Raw genomic sequence first — 9,978 nt, forward strand, 5'->3', positions numbered from 1 at the left:
ATGATTTAACTAAACTGTGGTCATTAAAATTCATACACACCAGCGTCATGCAAAATGATAAATGCTGTATATAAAATATTATGATTCATTGTTATGAGCTTTATAACTATAAAAAACCCACAAAAATCAAATATTATAAAATAGTTCATTATGTTTTATTACAGAGGTATACACAGTGTATTACTGGAGTCCAAAAGAGAAAGGGGTCACCACAATGTCAAAGAAGGTTTGCTCAATGATAAAGACTGTGATGTTTAATAAAAGCTTAAAAAAATGAATGTCACAATAACATCAAATATTTAATATCCAACTTTAATCATTGCTTAGAGCAATGGCACAGTATTTTTTTGTGTGTTTCTAAACATCACATGTAAATAATAATATAAAAAAGAAACATGTATATGAAGATATCTGAGAGATGCCAAGAGAGGAGGAAAAAAAAAGAAAGTAAGCAGATTTGAGGGAAAAGAAGGACACTGAAGGGAGAGCAGCTTTCTCCAGTGCTTTTTCCTTTAAGAAATTTGCCAATATACGGAGCTGGGAACTGTGAGGCTGTAAGATTAGTTAAAGGTGGTGACAAGTAGTTATAGCTCAAAAATGAGATTTCTTCACAGTTTCATGTAGTTGGGAGAGAATAATTGTGTTCAGTGCCAAACAAGGTTTGGAACGTCTGGTATATATACCAGTGAGGACCCTGGAAGAGGTATGTTCTTAATGTTCTATGAGTAATTAAATAAATGAGCCAACACACATGTTTGTAACCTAACTTTAAACAACTCATTTCAAAAATAGATTTAAGTGATCAGCTCATGCTCTAACTGGAAACCATATTGAAAATCAAATCTACTTTAGGAGAAGATAGTACCAACCACAGCCTAGAATATTGTAACAATATTGTAATGCTTTATTCACAACATATTGTATGAAAATCAAATTTGCATGTTAGGGGACAATAACAATTGACTAAAAACCAAGAGAAATAATATGAATAGATGAACATTGGAATTCAAACACTGACTTAAAATGAATGTAACTATTAAGTACACAAGTATATCTGTAATTCACAGAGAATTTTATTAGGGAACTACAAATTTAGAGTAATCCAATAGACTTCCATTTTTAGCTTTGGAATGTAGAAAGCTGTGTAGAGTGTCACTCCCGTTGATAAAAAAAGAAAAAAATAGAGATACTGCAAAATAACTTTTCTTGAACTCATCAAAAAATTGAGGTCACAGAGCAAATATTCAAACCAAAATGTGGAGAGTAACAGACATCTTCAGAAAGTAATGGAGACTGAATATGTGTTTACTTGGGCTGCTGCTGCTGAACACCATATAAATATATAGGAAGATCAAACTAGAAAAATTTAAAAGACTGTTAAAGACTGAACATGGGCTTGCTTGACAATGTAAAGATCTTGAAGACTACAGAAACTCTGATACTCATAGCAACTACAAATTTCTTTCTTTTTTTTTATGAAATTATGTTTTATTTTTATTTATTTTTTTATTAACATATAATGTATTAATTTTTTCAGGGGTACAGGTCTGTGATTCATCAGTCTTACACAATTCACTGCACTCACCATAGCAACAACAAATTTCAAATCTGGTCATCATAACAACAAAATTCTTCAAATGGAGCCAAACTTTTGGCTAGATAAGCATATATCTCACACTAAATGCCAAGTGTGGGACATGGGACAAAAGTTATACTAGAGTCCAAATATATATAGAATATTATATATATATATATATATTACCTCAGTATCTCATATCCTATACAACTTGCCCAGTTTAAAAAAAAAATAATAAAATAATGGTAGATCAAAAGATAAGGAAAAAAACAGGAGTCTGAAAAGATAGAGCAATCATTAGAATCAGATTCAAAACTGACCAAAAAATGTTGGAACTATCAAGGAGAGAATTTAAAATAATTATGATAATTATGTTAAAAGTTACAATGGAAAATGTTTACAGCATGCAAGCTCAGATGGTTAATTTCAGCAGAGAGATAGAAACTATAAGAATCAAATGTGAATGCTAAAAATAAAACAGTAATAGAACTGAAAAAAATGTTTTTGATGGGCTCAATCACAGATTATATAAAGCCAAGGAAATAATCAATGAACATGAAAATAGATGGATAGAGATTACCCAAACTGATGCAAAGAGAATAGTGTTGAAAAATAGGTATGCAATATACAGTAATTGTTGGCCAATATCAAACCATGACAGTACTAGTTAATTGGAATCTCAGAAGAACATAAAGAATAAAGGGAGAGTAAAATGTATTTGAAGAAATGACAATTGACAATTAATCCGAACTGTCAGGCAGAATACCACAGATCTGAGAATCTCAAAGAACACCAAGCATAATACTGAAAACTAAAACAAACAAACAAGATAAGAAAACCATACACATTGATATAGATCATATTCCAACTACAATAAATGGAAAACAGAGAAAATCTTGAAGGTAGCCAAAAGAAAAATTACACATAACCTGAGAGGAACAAAGATAAGAATTAAAGTAGACGTCTCATCTGAAAATATGCATGCGAGAAGACAACGTAGTAACATCTTTAAAAGTATTGACAAATATGCCCAAACAGAATTCTATATATCATGCAGAAAATATCTTTTAAATGTAAAGGAAAAGTAAAGATTTTTCTCAGATAAGTAAAAAGCTTGGGAAATTCACTCTCATCACACGTACAGTGCAGGGAATGCTGAAGGAAATTTTTGGATGGAAGCAATTTTGTATTAGTCAGAATCTTGGATATTTGAAGAAAAAAAATGAGTGACAGAATTAGAAAAATGAAGGTAAAATGCAATTCTTTTCTTTTTTTTTTTTTTTTAAAGATTTTATTTATTCATCTGACAGAGAGAGACACAGCTAGAGAGGGAACACAAGCAAGGGGAGTGGGAGAGGGAGAAACAGGCTTCCCGCTGAGCAGGGAGCCCGATGCGGGGCTCGATCCCAGGACCCTGGGATCATGATCTGAGCCGAAGGCAGATGCTTAACGACTGAGCCACCCAGGCGCCCCCGATTATTTTCTTATTTTGATTGCTGCAAAATATCTGTAACTGTATGAATCAATGATTATAATCATGCATCACAGGTTTATAAGCATATGCTAAAGGCAAATGTGACAATAAGGGTCAAGGTATGGGAGAAAGAAATTGAGAATATACTATTTTGAGAGATTTACACTGCACCTATGGCAGTGTGATTTTACCTGAACTTGGATTTTCATTCCTAGAATAAAATTTTAATTCATGTAAAATGTGAACTTGTAAAGATGAAGAATGTAATGGCAAAAAATAAATGTACATACTTGGTTTCCCTACGCAACCTTTTTCTTACATTTAGGGAAAATTTAGTTACTCCCAAACTATGTTACAATTATAAATTACTTACCATTGCATTTATACTCTGCCTTCTATAATTATGCAATATTTAGGAAGCAAATGTTCCCTAAGAAAAATATAATATAATTAAAGGACATGCCAACTTCAAAATTTAGCCATTGCAATGTGCTAAGAAATTAAATTTTATGAAGAAATAATTCAGTGATACTAACTTGTTTTTGTTTTTTTGTTTTTTAATTTTGTTCATCATATAAATAGGAGGAAACACATATTGGAATGGATCTTGCCCACATGGTGAAATGAAAAGCACTTATTATTTGCATGTGCCGCCTTCACAATTTGCCTTCTGATGTATTCAAACATCCGTGCGATGGGCTTTTCCCCTATGATCTTCTCTTAAAACACTTAACTTTGAATGGTCATGAAGTAAGTAGGGTATACTTACGTGTGTATGTGTGAGTTTTGGGAATGGAGTTAAATGCATCTCCTTGTAAAGAATATAATCCTTCTCCTTGAAAGAAAAAAAAGTGAGAAAGAGAGACAAAGGGCATACATTGGCTATTTTTCTTACACTTCTATTTAGGCTTTATTCACTCACCTTCTATAACTTTTTGTTGATTTTTATTGACCATTTTTTCCTGATATTCCTAAATAGTAATTATCATCCTATCTGTGTGTTGAACAGAGTTAAAGTATGTTAATATCGTTGATACAGAATTTATATATAGTTTCAATATCAAATTTACTTCATTACAATACAATGGGTCTGTCTTAAGATCACTGTTTCAATTATTCTATTATCAATATTATATTTTTCATAGTTATTCTTAGCAACTGAAGTATATTTTGTGTGCCTTTACAGAAAATGCTTCAAATTGCAGTATTGATAGCCTATTGACTTGGAGAATTAATTGATAAATTCAAATCAATAATTTATTTTATTTTTTTTGAAAGATTTATTTATTTGTTTATTTGAGATGGGAGAGAGAGAAGGGCAGAAGGAGAAGGAGATGAGTAGACTCCCCATTTAGCCAGGAGCCGACTCCAGGCTGGATCCCAGGACTCTGAGATCATGACCTGAGATGAAACCTAGAGTCAATAGCTTCATCGACTGAGCCACCCAGGTGCCCTCAAATCAATAATTTAAAAGCATATGAATTTATACACACAATTACAGTTATACATTGTATTTTATAAGTTATCAATGACACAACTCAATTTAGATAAATTTAAAAATGTGTTTTATTATTTGAAGGCTCTCATCAATTTTTCACAATTTTCTGAATTTAAAATGAAGCTAAAGTATAAACATATTGAAGACTCATTATTTTCAGCAGAAGCTGAATGAACTTAATTAGTTTCCTACATACATTCAAATTTTCTTTAATCTTATTTTAAGGTAGTCTTTAAATAGACACATGGGGAATTTTTGAAATCAAAGCTAATTTTTTTCAACTTTTGTAAAATCTCCAAACTAAGATTTACCAAAATGAAAGAAGGGATTTAATTGTTGAGCTTTGAGTCAAGAGATTAGGGTGGTTCCAAATCTTATAAACCAATTTAATTCATGTTGTACAATTATTAATATCCTTATGCTTCTGTCATATGTACAAATTGATGATTGAGAGGCAAATGGCCTTTTAGTTGTGGTTTTAAATTTAAATCTCAAAAGTCCAGGAACTACAAATGAGTACTTCAAAAGTTTCCTTTCTAATTAACTTAAGTCTTGTTATTACAGACATTTTAAAAATGATTTAAGCCATTTTTTCTAATAATGGGCATTGTTTAAATATTTAGGATTGCAATTTTTCATTTGTATTTTTTATTCTTTACTTACTCAACTTTTTGCTTTTATTCATTTCCTTTTCCCCCTGTGTTTGCTTTTGTTACAGGCTTGCAGGGTTCTTGTCTCACGGAGTCCAAGAATGAATCTCGCGGACACAAAAGGGTGAAGTGAAGTGAAAGTTTATAAAGTGAAGGTGAGAGTAGAAAGGAAAGAAGAAGCTCTCTAGAGTGAGAGCGGTCCCAAATGGGTTGCCACTGAGGGCTTTTAGTGGCAGTCATTTATTGAGAACTGACTGGGAAGCTTGTGGCCTTGGGTTTCTTGTGCCGTCTTGGTTTGAGCAAGGGCTATTGATAACCCCCTTAATGACTTAATTCTTTGAGGTTTGGTCATTTTCTTTTCTCTCTTTTTTTTTTTTTTTTTTTTGAGGTATAGTCATTTTCTGTGATACACTGTAGCCGCCAAAGAAAAGTGCTCCCTAACATTCAGGGCCAGATGGTCTGTTACCTTATCTCTTGTTCATTTTGGTTTAGCACTTCTGCCTGCCAGAAATAGTTTCAGAGCCCAGCCAGGGGCCCCCATCTCTCCCTGCCTATACCTTAATCTTTTCCCTATTCACTTTGTTTTAAAAATATTTTGTTAATTAACAAAATTTCTGGGTAACAGAAATATTAAAAAAAAAGTTATGAATGTAGCTTGTCCTACATATGGTGATATTTTGACCAACGGTGATTATTCTTAATATTATGTAACAACAGAAGATTCAGAGATCTGAGTCACTCTATTTGAGCTTGCCATTATAAAATAATTTTCAAAGTTTGTATGATCCAGGTATAGGTGTGACACCACCATCCTCTGAGGGCTTTCTCAATAGATGCTCTCTACCCAAAATGACCTACGAGACAATAAACCAGGGACAGCATTTAATTTGCAAGCAGTATGGACCAATACGGGTTATATCTATAAGGACTACCAACTAATTCATTCAGAGAATTTTTCTCTAAAACAGAAAGATGAAAAAAAAAAAATTCCTAATGATGTGGCTGCAAATCCCTGCCAAAATTTCTAAAATTTTAAAAGCAAGGGTTTTAATTTTCTATTTGATGGACTGGCTAAGAACCATCATCTAAAAGACTTCAGAGGCTGTGCATCTTCAACTAGATACATTCTTACCCAATACACTGCAAGACTGTTCCTATTATTTAAAGGAGAAATTACTAGAGCTTGTCAGCAGAACTTTTAAATGGCATTGGCCAGAAGTAATCTAGGCTGTGATCCATACAACCTCATTTAGCAGAAAAAGGAGAATAAAAAGGGCATTAAAATCATGATTTATTAATAAAAACCATGAATTGCTTCCACTCAGTATTAAATTCACAATTTCCAAATAAACTAGAGATATCTTTCATCTTGCTAATCAAGGGAATTTGCACTGTTGTGCTTATTATTTTTTTTTTTTAAGATTTTATTTATTTGACAGAGACACAGCGAGAGAGGGAACACAAGCAGGGGAGTGGGAGAGGGAGAAGCAGGCTTCCCGCTGAGCAGGGAGCCCGATGCGGGGCTCGATCCCAGGACCCCGGGATCATGACCTGAGCCGAAGGCAGACGCTTAACGACTGAGCCACCCAGGCGCCCCAACTGTTGTGCTTATTAACATTGTGAATCCCATCACTTAATTAACAAACTAAACTCTTTCATTCCTAATAAATAAAGGGAAAAATCCTCTCAGCTCTTATAGGTACTTTATATTTCCTTTACTGGCTTTCATATTTTCTTTTAACCTTTTTTGTAAGTGTGTTTGTATGTCTTCATCTCACCTTTTAGATTTGATGAATATCACCATTTTCTATTTCATAAGGTTTGTATCTACCTGTTGGACACCTGCACAATACTCTGGTTTACATTTAAAAAAGAGAAACATAATAAATAAATAAATAAATAAATAAATAAATTTAAAAAGAGATCAGACATCTTTTTAACAAACCTGCTGAAATCTATTTTTATTTCATCTCTTTGTATCCATCCTGCCTTCGCATGAGACTTTTGAAACTAACTGAAGATCATGAGAAATTCCTTGCGTGACTATTTCAAGAAGAAAAAGGAGGGGAAGGAGGGGAAGGAGAGGGAGGAGAGAGGAAGTAGGAGGCAAAGGGGAAGAGAGGAGGAGAAGAAAGGGAGAAGGAGATACAGAAGAAAATATTCTGAAATTACTTTCCTTGGCATGCGAGAGTCATCATAGGTTAAAGTAATCCCCCAAGGTGACCATATAATACCAAAACCTAATCAAATACAAAAAAAACCCAAAAACCAAAAAACAAAAAACCTTGCTAAGTCAAAGCTTTTATCTCATTTTTTCAATAGTTCTTTATTAAGTTAATTTATTATTTGAGTATAGTTGACACATATCACATTAGTTTCAGGTGTACAATATATTGATTTAATATCTCTATACGTTCTGCTCTGCTCACCACAAGTGTAGCTACCATCTGTCACCATTCATTTATTCAGTAGTTCCTCTTTGATGAATAAAATCTCCAAATCCCAGATAATTTTCTTTTAATATTACATAATATAAAATTACAAAAATAAATAGCTTGGAATTATTTCCAAGGGTAAACCCCACAAAATAATCCCCAATATTTGATATTAATGTGTAATCAGATAATTTTTCCATACCTTTAATATTTCTAGAAGTAGTCACAATATAAAAATTATAATAAAGTTGCTTAAATAAAGGTGTTATGCTTGCAGATCTGTCAATTAAATTTGTTCAAACTGATTCAACTCTTATTAGGCTGTCTTCAAAAGGATTATCCTATGCAAATCTCAACTGTGTGACAAATGAAATAAAATAGAAAATTTCTGAGCTTTGATTATCTATAAAAAGTTCTTATAGAAAAGAAGTCTTACATGAAACATATAAAAATAGCTCTCCACAGCTTACTTTATTTTTGATCATTGTAATGATCACTTCTCAGTATATATTTCCATTTATGTTATTGTTTGTCTACACAAATACAATAGCAAGTACAGAGAGAAGAATACTTTGTCTATTTTGTTCTCTGGGGTATACTCCAAACCTAGAAGATCCTGGCCCATAGAAGTGTTTATTAAATATTTGTTAAATGAATTCATGAAAGACAGACACGGTAGTTCCTAACCAGACCATAAAAAGCTGACAAGAAGAAGAAACTTGGTTCAGAGGTTGACTGCAATATCGCATAAAAAATATTCTCATGAATTTCAGTTCAGAAATGATTCTTATTTCTTTATGCGAAACCTAATGTGAAATATGAGAATGTTAAAGGCAGTCTCAGGGACTTGCAAAAGATATCGGTTAATATTTAGTGTCCACTGGGAAACCTAGCCAGTTATAGCTACCACTGATTATTAACCCTAGCTTCTTTGCCCTCAAAACAGTTGGGCTTTTCCATTGCTCAGCTGGGCTTTTCCATTGCCCAATTCCATTAATGGAAAATATGGAACATATTGAATATGGAACATGGATTGAATACACCATTGAATTCACCCAAAATATGGAACGTATTTTCCTTTAATATGCCCACACCTCAGTTTGGTACGCATTAAAAGCAATTGTCTCACACTCTTTTCTCATTGCTGAGTCCTTATCTAGGTCCTTCATGGATGGTGTATTCAAAGAAGTTCCCCCCACCCCACAAGTAATTAACTGTTTATGCTCTGCTCTACTCCATTTTTATAAACTAGATCTATATATCTTCACCATGATAAAAATAAATAATCATAAAATCCTAAACTCTAAATGGCAAATGATTTCATTTTTTCCAATAGTGGCAGTTCTACAGAACATATGACTCAACGACATAAATCGTCTCTCAGAAAAAAAAAAGTATGATAAAAACTTAAATTTTTGCTGCTTGCTAATCTTCCTTCTAAATATTAATATTGTTTGTTATTAGAGAACATGAATTTTGGACAATGAATTCTTTCATATACATGAAGCCATCTATTTTATAACCCAAACTCAAGATAATTAAAAGTGGTTTCAGAATTAATATCAGTTTCATCAGTGTAAACCTGACAAACTTCAAAGTATATAATCTTTGATTATGCTATGTACTTTTCAGATATTTACTTCCAAATTGACACTTCTTTTTGACTGCTGAAGTTCCCCAATAAGCTTATCATTTATTCTTGGTAAGGACCAAAATATTTAACATGGCTCCTAAGACCCTACATAGTCTTTACTACATTTTCATCTCATCTTACACCCGTAGCCTTCTTGCTTCCTAGGCTCTAACTACTTAGAGTCATAGTGCCTAAAGAAGAGTCTTTTTAACTGAAGTAATGGATTAAGAAATTTACAAATTTACAAAATTTGCAAATGTTTGAATGATGCACCATGGACTAAGCATGGAAGTTGGAGTGTAATCCTGTGAGAGATTCTGAGATTCAAAGTCAAGTTTTATAGTTTCTGTTTTATTTCTCATATATTGTTAGTATGTATTTATGTTCAAGTCACTTAATCTTTGTGTATCTAAGTAAAGTGGGGCTAATTATAATGCTCACCTAACAAGATTTCTCTTCAGTCATTTTATAAATCTATATTGAACATCTACTATATTGAACATCTACTATTGTCAGAGTCTATGGAAGGGAAAAAAATGACATAAGAATCCCTGCCATCATTGAGTTTTCATTTTTGTTCTGAGTGGTAGAATTAGAAAATAAAAAGTAGTACCCAAAAGGCAAAATATTTATGAATAGTAGATATATCTTCTTAAGTAAGTAGTACTAACATACAGGATTTTTTTGTGTACCACTAGGCATATCTTTATCA

The sequence above is a fragment of the Halichoerus grypus genome, chromosome 9 (assembly GCF_964656455.1).
Source record: "Halichoerus grypus chromosome 9, mHalGry1.hap1.1, whole genome shotgun sequence".
Classification (NCBI taxonomy): Eukaryota; Metazoa; Chordata; class Mammalia; order Carnivora; family Phocidae; genus Halichoerus; species Halichoerus grypus.